This window comes from Aquarana catesbeiana, linkage group LG09 (genome assembly GCF_042186555.1).
Source record: "Aquarana catesbeiana isolate 2022-GZ linkage group LG09, ASM4218655v1, whole genome shotgun sequence".
Taxonomy (NCBI): domain Eukaryota; kingdom Metazoa; phylum Chordata; class Amphibia; order Anura; family Ranidae; genus Aquarana; species Aquarana catesbeiana.
Genome location: NC_133332.1, coordinates 99,895,823 through 99,909,293, shown reverse-complemented (window position 1 = coordinate 99,909,293; position 13,471 = coordinate 99,895,823). Strand labels below are relative to the sequence as shown.

The following is a 13,471-nucleotide window of genomic DNA, read 5'->3' as shown; positions in this document are numbered from 1 at the left end:
TTTGTTGCCCCCTCGCCAGTGATCCCTCACACAGTCAATCCCATAGAAGATCATCCCTGTGGGATCCCGGTTATGTACTGTGTCGAAGTGGCGGGAAAGATGGTGTTTTGGGAACCCTTTTTTGATGTTTTTTATGTGTTCCCGTATTCTCACATATAGGGGTCGGGTGGTTCTGCCCACATATTGCATTTGGCACGGGCACTCGATGACATAGGTCACGTGTGTGCTCTGACAGGTGATGAGTTCCCTGATCTGGTATTGTTTGTGATCTGATCTTGATTTAAAAGTTTCCCTTTTACGAGGTTGTTTCTTGGTGACCCTACATGGTAGACATTTTTGGCACCTGTAAAACCCTTTCATGTTTGGAAAAATCCGAGTAGTTTTGGGGGGGTTTATAACATTATGTACTAAAAGGTGTCGTAGATTAGGCGCTTTTCGGTATACTACCTTTGGTTTATTAGGTAATATGCCTGCTAGTGTTCTATCCTCCTTTAAGATAGGCCAGTACTTCTTCAGGATCTGCTCAAAATCTTTGTATTGAGAGTTGAAACCTGTAATGAACGTCAATTCTGCATTGTTTTTCTTCCTTTTGGGTTTTGTCAGTAAATTCTTGCGGTCTAGTTTTGCTACGTCCCCTTTCAGCTTATTCAACGAGTCTAGGTTGTATCCTTTTTCATGGAACCGCTCCACCAGGATGCTCGCTTGTTCCAAATAATCATCCATGGTTGCGCAGTTTCTCCTTAGTCTCGTTAACTGGCCTTTGGGGATGTTATCCTTCCACTGGGGATGGTGACAACTGTTAATAGGGATGTACCCGTTTCTATCAGTAGCCTTGAAGAAGGTTTTTGTACATAGGCCATCATTCTTCTTAAATATTTCAAGGTCGAGATATTCAATCTTTTGGGGGTCCCATTTCCCTGTGAAGGTTAGTCCGTATCTGTTGTTATTCAGCCCTTGCAAGAATTTTTCAAAGGTCTCAGATGTTCCCTCCCAAAATATGATTAAGTCATCTATGTACCTACGGTACAGTTTCACTTGTGGTATATCTCTAGCATAAATGTATTCCTCTTCCCACATGTTCATGAGCAAGTTGGCCACACTTGGTGCGTACCTAGCGCCCATAGCGACTCCCTTGGTTTGAACATAGTAGTTTTGGTCATACCAGAAATAGTTACAGGACATCGCCAACTCCAGGCCTTCAAGTATGAAATCTATCTGTTCTTGTCTCATACTAGTAAGCTCGTGGAGAGCTTTTTCCACACCAAGCAAGCCATCCTGTTGTACAATGCTAGTATATAGCGAATTCACGTCAATAGTGGCTAGTAAATAATTTTGTGCCCCGTCTATTTCCTGTAATTCTTCTAAAAGTTGGGCACTATCCCGTAAGTACGATTTTCCCTTCTTGACAAGCGGTTTGAGGAATACATCAAGATACTCCCCAAGCCTAGAGAATACTGAATTAATGCCACTAATTATGGGTCTTCCTGGTGGTTTGTGTAATCGTTTGTGGATTTTTGGTGTATAGTAAATCACCGGAGTTTTCGTGGAACTTGAGACTAAATATTCTGCTTCTTTAGTGTTTAGGATTCCAATCTGTTTTCCTTCCTTCTGATGTGAACCGAACCGGGGGGTGTTCGGCTCATCCCTACTCCTCATTAGTGTCACCTATCAGTGCCACCTACCAGTGCCTCCTATCAGTGCCCATTAGTGCCGCCTTATCAGTGCGGCCTCATTAGTGCCCATCAGTGCAGCTTCATCAGTGCACATCAGTGAAGGAGGAAAATTACCTGTTTGCAAAATGTTATAACAAACTATGAAAACGTTTTGTCTTTTTTTCAAAATTGTTGGTCTTTATTCGCTTATTTAAAAAATAAAAAATAAATAAAAAAACCCAGTGGAGATTAAATGCCACCAAAAAAAATCTCTATTTGTGTGAAAAAAATGATAAAAAATTTGCTTGGGCACAGTGTTGCATGACTGCGCAATTGTGATTCAAAGTGTGAGAGCGCTAGAAACTGAAAATTGGCCTGGGTAGGAAGGGGGTGAAAGTGCCTGGAAGACAAGTGGTTAATTTGAGTAGAGTTGTCAGTCAAACTATTACAGCAATGAAATCTAAAAATTACCTGGTAATGAGGGAGTATTACAGGCTGGTACTCAAGCTCTCTCCCTCCTCACTGGCTCTCATTAGAGGCTCTCTCAGCTCTCTCCCTCCTCATTGGCTCTCATTAGAGGCTCTCTCCTCCTCATTGGCTCTCATTACAGGCTCTCTCTGCTCTCTCCCTCCTCATTGGCTCTCAATACAGACTCTCTCATTCCACATTGGCTCAGATACAGCAGTTGGAGCCATTGGCTGTCAATCACAGCCAGTGACGAGGGAACTGGGATCGGGATTGAGCCCTGCTCTGTTTGTCTTATGGACACACAGAATGGGGCTCAGGAACTGCAGGAAGCTGCTTGCTATGGGGACATTCGGCAGGGGGAGGAGCCAGGAGCGATGGCGGAGGACCCAAAGGGGGGAGGATTGGGGGCTGCTCTGTGCAAAACCACTGCACAGAGCAGGTAAGTATAACATGTTTTTTATTTTAATAAAAAAACAAATAAAACAAAGATTTTCTTTAACCACCTCGCGCCCGCCGGCTGTCAAATGACGGCCAGGCGGCGCAGCTCTCGTTCTGGGCAGGCGTCTTATGAAATCCTCCCAGAACGACCACTCTCGCGCACCCCTGGGGGCACGCATCGTGGCGATCGGTGGTGCGGTGTGTCAGTCAGACACACCGCTACACCGATCTCGGTAAAGAGCCTCTGACGGAGGCTCTTTACCACATGATCAGCCGTGTCCAATCACGGCTGATCACGATGTAAACAGGAAGAGCCGGTGATCGACTTTTCCTCACTCGCGTCTGACAGACACAAGTAGAGGAGAGCTGATCGGCTGCTCTCCTAACAGGGGGGGGTCTGTGCTGATTGTTTATCAGCATAGCCTCCCCTCGGATGCCTGCCCAGGACCACCAGGATGCCGCCAGGACCACCAGGGCATGTAATTACTATTCTTGATCCAATATTTTACAGCAGGGCCCGTTCCTGCGCCCACCAAGAGTAACTGTGAGGGCTTACAGTGTTGTGGCAACACCAACACTTAAGGCCCAAATTTCTGCAGAGTATATAGGGCAGGCCCCTACTTTCAAACATCCAACTTACAAACGACTCCTACTTGCAAACGGAAGAAATTTTAGGTCTTTTTTTATTTGTTTAACAAAAAATAAAAGACCCATAGGTAATCAAATACCACCAAAAGAAAGCTCTATTTGTGGGAACAAAATGATAAAAATTCTGTTTGGGTACAGTGTAGCATGACCGCGCAATTGTCATTTAAACAGTGACAGCGCTGTAAGCTGAAAATTGGCTTGGGCAAGAAGGGGGTGTAAGTACCCGGTATTGAGGTGGTTAAAGAGGTTGTAAACCTCAGAAAAAAAAAAACTAACCTGGAAGACAAAGGTATAATGAGCTAGTATACATTGCATACTAGCTCATTATGAAATACTTACCTTAGATCGATACCCTGCAATGTCGCCCGCACTCCGTTCCCACGGCCGACATCTTTCACCGGCGTCACTTCCGGGTTTGCTTGCTCCGGCACTGGGATTGGCCGGAGCCTGCGATGACGTCACTCCCACGTGTGCGCATAGGAGCCGCCAGTTACAGCACGGGCCCTGAAAAAACGGCACCAGCAGGTTGTTTTTTCAGTGCGCATGCGCCAATGACGTCGGCAGCAGCGCATATAGTGAATATCGCCTAAACTGTGCAAGTTTAGGAGATCTTTACAGTACCTACAGGTAAGACCTTACTATAGGCTTACCTGTAGGTATAAGTGGTGTAACAGAGTTTACAACCATTTTTTAATGATTACAGAGTCTTATTCATTCATGCCCGGTGTCTATAACACATTGCTTAAGTATCACCCCAGTTATGCATCCAGCTTCATAAAACTGTGTCATACACTCCAGTATGTGAATTGTGAAATCCAGAGACACAACAACAGTTCCTACACAGCCCAGCCCTCTGTCAGGACTTCCCATCCCAATATATAATAGAAAGACATGGAGCTCTTCGAAGAACTACAACTCCCGGCATGCTCCCGCACTGACCAACCACAGGCTAGTAGGACCAACCAATGGCTTCTTTTTCGTCAACATGCGCGCAGCATCCTGGGAGATGTAGTGAGCTCGCCGCTGGTTGTCAATGCAGCAGCTCCTGCATGGCCACAACCCCCACAATGCACCGCGGGGCGGACTTGAACTGTGCGATTGAATTGTACAGCCAAGTGAGAAGTGCTGGAGGGGCCCCAGACGTGTCAGGTATGCGGGAGGCTGTGTGCTGTTCTTGCTGTATATGACTATGGATGGAGTGTGTATAAAGTGGGGAGGGAGAGTTTGTTATTGAATTGTACATGATAGGTGATTGTGTGTGGAGTTAGTTCACTTCTTTCTTTCTTCTGCTATTAATCCCTCAGTGTGAGCTGGAGCAACACTAGAACACATGCATGGAGGGGGTCATCTTCTATAATTCACAAAGAAATCTGAAAAACTTTCCCTGCATTTCTATATTCCTCCCTGATAGTGAGTGTTCTCCTGTGCTGACACTGCACCCGTCACAAGGCACACTGCACCCGTCACAAGGCACACTGCACCCGTCACAAGGCACACTGCACCCGTCACAAGGCACCCATCACTAGGCACCCTGCACCCGTCACAAGGCACACTGCACCCGTTGCAAGGCACACTGCACCCGTCACAAGGCACACTGCACCCGTCACAAGGCACACTGCACCCGTCACAAGGCACCCATCACTAGGCACCCTGCACCCGTCACAAGGCACACTGCACCCGTCACAAGGCACACTGCACCTGTCACAAGGCACCCATCACTAGGCACCCTGCACCCGTCACAAGGCACACTGCACCCGTCACAAGGCACACTGCACCCGTCACAAGGCACACTGCACCCGTCACAAGGCACCCGTCACTAGGCACCCTGCACCCATCACAAGGCACACTGCACCCGTCACAAGGCACCCCGACACTAGGCACCCTGCACCCATCACAAGACACCCTGCACCCATCACAAGGCACCCTGCACCCATCACAAGGCACACTGCACCCATCACAAGGCACACTGCACCCATCACAAGGCACCCGTCACTAGGCACCCTGCACCCATCACAATACACCCTGCACCCATCACAAGGCACACTGCACCCATCACAAGACACCCTGCACCCATGACAAGGCACACTGCACCCATCACAGGGCACACTGCACCCGTCACAAGACACCCTGCACGCATCACAAGACACCCTGCACCCATCACAGGGCACACTGCACCCATCGCAAGGCAGACTGCACCCATCGCAAGGCACCCGTCACTAGGCACCCTGCACCCGTCACTAGGCACCCTGTACCCGTCACAAGGCACCCTGTACCCGTCGCAAGGCACCCTGCACCCGTCGCAAGGCACACTGCACCCGTCGCAAGGCACACTGCACCCGTCGCAAGGCACACTGCACCCGTCGCAAGGCACACTGCACCCGTCGCAAGGCACACTGCACCGTCGCAAGGCACACTGCACCCATCGCAAGGCACACTGCACTGATGAGCCTCTATGTGCCCGCACAGGCTCACATTTCTTGCACTGAGCCTCACATGCTTCCCTTTCTTCAGCTTTCTTCCCTTTTAGCCCTCATGCACACAGGCTGTTAAATAAACGTTATGAAAACGCCAGTATCTTTGCAGTGATTTTTTTTAACTTTTTTCAGCTTTTTTCAGCGTTTTTGCAATAGCGTTTTTGAGCGTTTTTGAGCGTTTTTCCGCGTTAGCGTTTTTGAGCGTTTTTTTTTTTTTTTTCAAATTTTTTTTTTTTTTTTTTTTTTTTTTTTTTCAGTGGATCAAAAACGCTGAAAAACGTTGGTGAATGACGTTTTTGAGCGTTTTTCAGAGTTTTTCAGCGTTAGAGCGTTTTTACAGCTGAAAAACGTCTTTCAGAACCCACTGGTCCTGGGTTTTTTTTACAGCTTAAAAACGCCTATGCCACTTGCAGCTCAAAAACACCTAGGTGGGCATGAAGCCATAGACTAACATAGACAGGCCTTTTTAAGCTGCAAAAAAAGCTCAAAAAAGCAGCTGTAAAAACGTCCGTGTGCATGAGGACTTTCACAGAGATCTTTGTGTCAGACCCACAAAACACCGCTGTATTCTGTTAGAACAAACCTCATTTTCCGCATTCCTTAAAGCTGAACTCCGGGGCTCAATTGGTTTAGTTCCGCTTTATGATTTACTGCTGTTTGGGGGCTCTGGGCTTCAGCAAAATGGCAGCCTCCAGCAAGAAGAAAGTTGTTATGGGTAAAGTTCTGCTTTAAATTAGAGTTTTTATGCCCACAGTTCAGCTTTAAGCTGCAAGGCAGCAGAATGTGGTTGTACATATGCTGCAGCCACTCTAAAATGTATACCTTGTTACTTTTGGCGAGCAGTTTGGATATTGTTTCAAGATCCATGGTTTGCTGGTGATATGTGCTTTGACCATTTAACTGAATGCCCAGTCTTCTGTGCTCTGTCATTCTCACCCCGGCCCCATGTAACTCCTGCAGCAGGGGACTAGGAATTTAGTGTACCAGATGCTGGAGAATCTTCAGTGGGGGGGTATCTCTGGCTGAACAAAGCAGTGCCATGGGCAGTGAAACAAGTAGGTATAAAGCATGGTTTTTGATTTCTGGTGCTCAGAGGTCTATTTTAAAAGAAGTATCACCAAACCTTGAAAATCTTTGTTGATTCCCTCAGGGTTTTTCTGTTTGTCCTGTAGCTCCACCCCAGGCTGAAGCCCAATTTATTGGTGTTTCTATGGGGGGGGGGAGGTAGATTACAGCACTGTTGCCCAATGTAGAGAAAACTACAAAAGGGCAGACAGCAGAGCAGGCCTGCTCTCCTGGGGAGAGAGTCCAGACCACTAACTTGCAGCTTGTGTTGCAAATGATGGTGCTCAGAAGCATCGTCATTCACAACTCAAGCTAGTACACTGGTCTCTTGCCAACTCCTTCAACTCCTTCACACAATTAACTTGGAGTTCCTGCAGAATGACATCAATGGTCTGGATGAATATGGCTCAGCACTATGTACCACATGATTAGGGATCTTGTCACCACAGCTGTATTGCCTCCCTCTACTCGCTGTACAAAAGCTCAATGCTGCATCCAGGTGGCTTTAAGAGGTGGAGTAACGTATAGGTCTCAATCTGGGGACAGAACTTCTGTGGGGTCTCGTCTGTGTGTATTGTCTGTTACGCCCCTTCTCTGTGTATGCTGGCACTCAGAGCTAATTATGTATATACACCCTTCTAAGCAGCATGATCAGACAGAAGTGGGGAGCATGAATGCCAACATATACTGTGACATACTGAAGCAGAGCATGATATCCTCCCTTTGGTGACTGAGCCACAGGGTAGTTTTCCAACATAACAACCCCAAACACACCTTCAAGATGACCACTGACTTGCTAAAGAAGCCAAGAGTAAAGGTGATGGACTGGCCAAGCATGTCTCCAGACCTAAAGCCCATTGAGCATCTGTGTACAGAAAAAAGAGGGAAGTTGGGACTTTAAATGAAGCAGTGGAATAGTGGAGGTGAATAACAATAAAAATTGTTTATTTGATGGCATAAGTCTAGAGACATAAAAGTGTAGTTCATTGCAATACATACAAGAAAACGTGCACAAAGGCTAAGATTGGTAAATGGAAAAATACATGCATAACAACCCATGATCAAAGTGCTGGATGTGTATAAAAATGGCGTGCACGTGCCAATAATAACATGCCCAGGTACCAGTATATGCATCCACATGGTGTATATGTGCCCAACCAAATGATATAAAAACATCCTAAAATATAATAGTGGTAAAAATATTATAGTAGTAAATAGATATCTATCAGTCCGTATGGGGTGTAACTGTGGCATCGAGTAAAGCTCTATGCGTTTCGTGGGTATTCCCAAAAGCGTGCAAAATGAAAGTAATCAGGACTGTCTGATGTTGCATCCCTGTGCTATGCCGCCTCAGCTCCCGTGGCGAGGTTGTGTTCTCGACCGACCCTGTGACGGCTACCCCGCGTTGCATTTTATGTCCGGGTTGGTGAGTGTTGTTGGTTCACCATCTACATACATATATAATAATTTTTGAAAGTTTTTCATCTCTAGAAGTATGGTTCTACAAATCTTTTCTATATTTATGTTCCATAGGAATGTCTGTCGCATCTGCACCTGAAGAGTGGGAATACCCACGAAACGTGTAGAGCTTTACTCGATGCCACAGTTACACCCCATACGGACTGATAGATATCTATTTACTACTATTATATTTTTACCACTATTATATTTTAGGATGTTTTTATATCATTTGATTGGACACATATACACCATGTGGATGCATATGCTGGTACCTGGGCATGTTATCATTGGCACGTGCACGCCATTTTTATACACATCCAGCACTTTGATCATGGGTTGTTATGCATGTATTTTTCCATTTACCAAGCTTAGCCTTTGTGCACGTTTTCTTGTATCTATTAAAATGAACTACGCTTTTATGTCTCTAGACTTATGTCATCAAATACATGGATATGTAATGTAATACTGACACATAATCACACACATAGGTTGGACTTGATGGACTTGTGTCTTTTTTCAACCTCACCTACTATGTAACTATGTAAATAAACAATTTTTATTGTTATTCACCTCCACTATTCCACTGCTTCGTTTAAAGTCCCAACTTCCCTCATTTTTCTGTATACAGTACTGGGATGGAGGCACCTTAGGGTGCTTCATTTAAAGTCCCAACTCCCCTTAAATATATATATTGAGCATCTGTGGGGCATCCTCAAATGGAAGGTGGAGGAGTGCAAAGTCTCTAACATCCACCAGCTCCGTGATGTCGTCATGGAGGAGTGGAAGAGGACTCCAATGGCAACCTGTGAAGCTCTGGTGAACTCCATGCCCAAGAGGGTTAAAGCAGTGCTCCAAAATAATGATGGCCACGCAAAATATTGACACTTTGGGCCCAGTTTGGACATTTTCACTTAAGGGTGTACTTACTTTTATTGCCAGCGGTTTAGACATTAATGACTGTGTGTTGAGGTATTTTGAGGGGACAGCAAATTTACACTGTTATACAAGCTGTACACTCACTACTTTACATTGTAGCAAAGTGTCATTTCTTCAGTGTTGTCACATGAAAAGATAGAATAAAATATTTACAAAAATGTGAGGGGTGTACTCACTTTTGTGAGATACTGTATATACTGCCTGTAGCTTTAGCTACATACAGTACACCATACTGGATTCCGGCTGTGAGTCAGAGACTTCCCGTTTTACACCCGGAACAATACAGTCAGGCTGAGCAGCGCTAAACCATTCATAGGCAGTATTGTATTCTGTAAATAAATACAAAGCTTCCTCTGATTGATTGGCTGTGTCGGAGAGCATGGCGTCATCAGCCCACCGGCCAAATTTTTATCCACATATGGGCAGGCTGGTTGTACTGAAGTCGATCCATCGATCAACTTCAGTACAACCAGCCTGTTGTTTCTTTTTTCCCCTGATCACTGCCGACGCCTATAGCTGCCAGCAGTGATAATTGTATTCTGTCGGTGAAGAATGCTCCCCGCCTTCACCCCCAGCAGAACACACTAGCGCTGTGGGAGGGATTCCCCCATCAACTGTCGATGGGAGAATCAAGCAATTATCTTTTCTTCAACCAAGCAATTATCTTTTCTTGAAGGAAAGAAAATTGCATATTGTATGGCCTGCCTTACTTATTTTTGCTGCATCTAGTAAACCCAGTGTCTTCTATTCCACTACAACATAAATATGATTGATGAGCCATCATTTCTTCAGGAGCCTTGCAGACCGATATGGGGACAGATACAGACAGATCAGCTTATGTAATAAATTATCTGGATATATTTGTGTTGTGATGCTCATGATGCGATAAAAAAGGTTACTACCAAAGTTTTGTCCAGTAAGATGCTTTTAAAGTGATACTTTGTAATTTCACCCTATGAAATTATATTACAAAAAAAAGCTAATGATTTCCATATGCTATATATACATACCTAAACCTAGTATGTCCATTATTTTATTGCATTCATTTCTACAAATTATCTCCATTTCTTGATTTATTTTTTTTTTGGTAGGATTCATTTAAACGGTTGTTTTTTTACTTCTCTGCATGCCCTGCTATTCATATGTGGATGCTTTAGTCTGGGTTCAGACCTCCGATGGATGTGGCTCGCACCTGGGGTTCGGTGCGTCCCTGTTCTCAGTTTCAGGGACGAATCGTAGCCAAATTTTTGCATGAATTCGTCCCTGAAATGGAGCCAAAGACACACAATGTTCCTGTGCAAGCCGCTTCGCAAACCGCAACGGAGATATGTGAACCGGCTCCCTAGAGAGCCGGTCTCAATCTCCTGTAGTGCGAATCGGATGTGGAGAAATCTACATCCAATTCGCATAGGTGTGAACCCAGCCTTAAGCTGTGTAAGTGGCTTATTCCATCAGGTTAGTGTGATTGCAGTGGCCATTTCTTTGTACTCATAGGAACATCCAGTAAACAACCATTTAAATGTGATCAGGAGGACACACCGCAAAATGAAGAATCGTGAAAACAAGGAAAGAAAGGTATTTGAATATCGTGAAAACAGCAGAGGTGTTCAGTGACATTAAAGTAATACTAGAGTAGGCTGGTTATGTTGTGAATGTTTAGTGTTCCCCCTTTCACTAATCATTTTATTGCCTAAGACATTTAGAATGTCAGATCTCATTTTCTGATGTTTCCGGTATACTGAAATGCAGTAATTCTGACATGTACCGTGCTAACAGAATATTGAAAGTTAATAAGAAAACTTGTAGATAGTCTAGCTTAATCATCAGTTCTGCTTTATACACCTTAGCAACCTTTGATACCAGTCAAGAAAAGGCAAGGACCATCGAGGAGCTGAACAAAGATCTTCAACTGTCGGCAAGAGCACAGAGTGAGGACAGCTCCAAAAAAGGTGGGATATCTATCTATCTATCTATCTATCTATCTATCTATCTATCTATCTATCTATGGGTATAGATCATAGTTTTTTAAAACTGAACAGAAAATGGGACGTGGAGTAAATCAAGTATACTTTTTAAATATCCAATATTTTCATGTGTGACAAAGTCTAAACTCTTTTATAATATAGCAAAGTAATACATCCCAAAAATTGAGCTAACTTTGTTGGGCAAGTTTTTAGATAAAATGTATCAAACTTTAATTACACATAATAAGTTTAGGCACCAACATGAATATAAATACACATACATTTAAAAGCAATTAAAAGATGTCCTATCCAACATGCATATCGAGCTAATAGCCAACAACACCCTATTCGAGTAATACTAGTAGTATTGCACCAGTTGCTATGCATTACAGAGACAATGATTCAAATATATTTGTATTGACCAATAATGTATACATTATCAATATATCTGATATAGATTTCTGATGTCAGATAAACACGCTTGACTGTGTAATCGAGTGCAAATAACCATATAAACGTGCCTATAGATCTACAGATCTATTTGAAAATCCACTACTTGATATATCCAAGGTGTGCTTCCTTAGTGAGTCCACTATATTGCAACCCTCTTGCAGATATATCTCATAGGGATGAAAGTGTAGTCATACAACTATGACATAATAGCTAGGGACTACTATGGAACAGTAAATGACATATACACCAAATACTGACAGGCTGTCTAAACATCTGGAATCTCAATTTTCATTGTATGATTTTACCCATAACTCCCCAGTATTGGATTACTCCTGAGCCATTAGTGTGTCCCCCTGAAAGTGCTTGTCACATCCTCAATATAGAATTGCTGGAGATGACCTTTTATGTAGGACCACAGTTTATAGAGCCAATTATATTTACCACTTAGAGAGGTCAAATCTCATATTTTCAGAGATAAGTAATCCAGGTCTCCTAAGAAGTGTATAAATCAAATATCCACTCAAAGTGGATGTATGTGCATCTCCTGTGCATTATCTTAAGATGCCTCAGAATACCTGAAGTCCCATCTATACAATAATAATACCACCAGGATGTCGAAACCCAAGTCCAAGAATGGTGAAGCCATGTGATCCTCTGACGTGTTTCTTCCCCAACAGGACTTGCTCAGACTCCTGCCAGCTGATGAAAAGCTATGAATTAAGAGTCCTTGCTACAAAATAATAAAACCACTGTGTTCTCAGTTTTTTTTTTTCTTTCCCGAAATGATTATTGCTCTCAGGTTCTATATTCAAAAAATTAAAGAATGGATCGTTAATATCTGTGGGATGTGAAAGTGTGTACTGGGAGTACATTTTTTGCCTGGTTGTACTTGACTCGAGCAGTGAGGGAGCACATTGCTCAGGGCATTGTGGCAAGAGATCAACTTCCAGTAAATATCTTTATGCTGCCATCAAGTCCCAGCAGTCTAAGATCCAATGACACCATTGACCCTAGGAGTACCATAATCATCACAATTTTTACTGGTGCCACAGAGTCAGCTCACAAAACCATGAACTGGTATTTCTAGTAGATGAGAGCGGGGATCGCAGTATTACAGACACTAAAAATACAGGTATTGTTGTTTGAGATTCCAGCGGCTATTTTTACATAATTGTTTTTTGCTCTTCTTGAAATCTACCTTTGTTTATTCATACAATTTCTGTGGCAGTAAGAGTGAATCTATTTGATTGCAATTTTCAAGAACAATCGGGTTTTGTTCACATCATCACATTGCAGTAAGGCACCATATACCTGTTGGAGCAATATGATGCTGGTAATTTTGAATGGCTTCCCAATGCACCTGTGCTGCTATTTTGTGCGCTAGGATGCTATCCAAATGAAAAGGTGGCTTTAACACAACACACTTGCAAAGTGAGAACAGACCCCAAAAACAAAAATGTAATATATTACAGCTTACTAGTCCTTGGATGTGGTGGCTGCATTAGCTTTCCTTTTTTAATGCTTCTTTTTGTTTTAATTTCCCCGCTGATCTTGCTACAATTACATAATCTCTTAAAGTGACAGCGCTCACTTACTCTACTGTGTTTGTGGAGGAACCGCATCGTCACCCTGGACTGCTTTGGACTACAAATACCTCTCACCTTCTCATCTTTATTGCATTGGCATAAGTTCTTTTGTGGTTCAAAGAAGACATCTTAGAAAGCTGATAACATGGAGATTTCAGTTCAGTCCACTGGAAGTTACAATGACTCTTTCTGAAAGGATCAAGGGTTATTTTTCTGTACTTGTAGAATGTATAAAGCTTGAGAACGAAAGTAGTCACCATAACAAGAACTGCTAAGCTGTAGAGCTGCACGATTAATCGTTAAAAAAACCTTGATCTCGATCAACC

General features: G+C 43.6%; 1 protein-coding gene across 3 annotated transcripts in view; it reads left to right on the top strand.

Annotated features, from left to right (window-relative positions):
• The first annotated feature begins 4,235 nt into the window (after positions 1-4,235).
• Positions 4,236-13,471, top strand: part of TMLHE (trimethyllysine hydroxylase, epsilon) — a 71,870-nt gene continuing 62,634 nt past the window's right edge. For 2 of the 3 annotated variants that reach the window (XM_073599076.1, XM_073599079.1), the window contains exons 1-2: positions 4,243-4,355; positions 10,990-11,091. The gene's annotated coding sequence lies outside the window, so the exon portion shown is untranslated. Of the gene's footprint in view, positions 4,356-10,636; positions 10,718-10,989; positions 11,092-13,471 lie in introns of all 3 variants that reach the window. The other variant, XM_073599077.1, reaches the window with a different exon arrangement.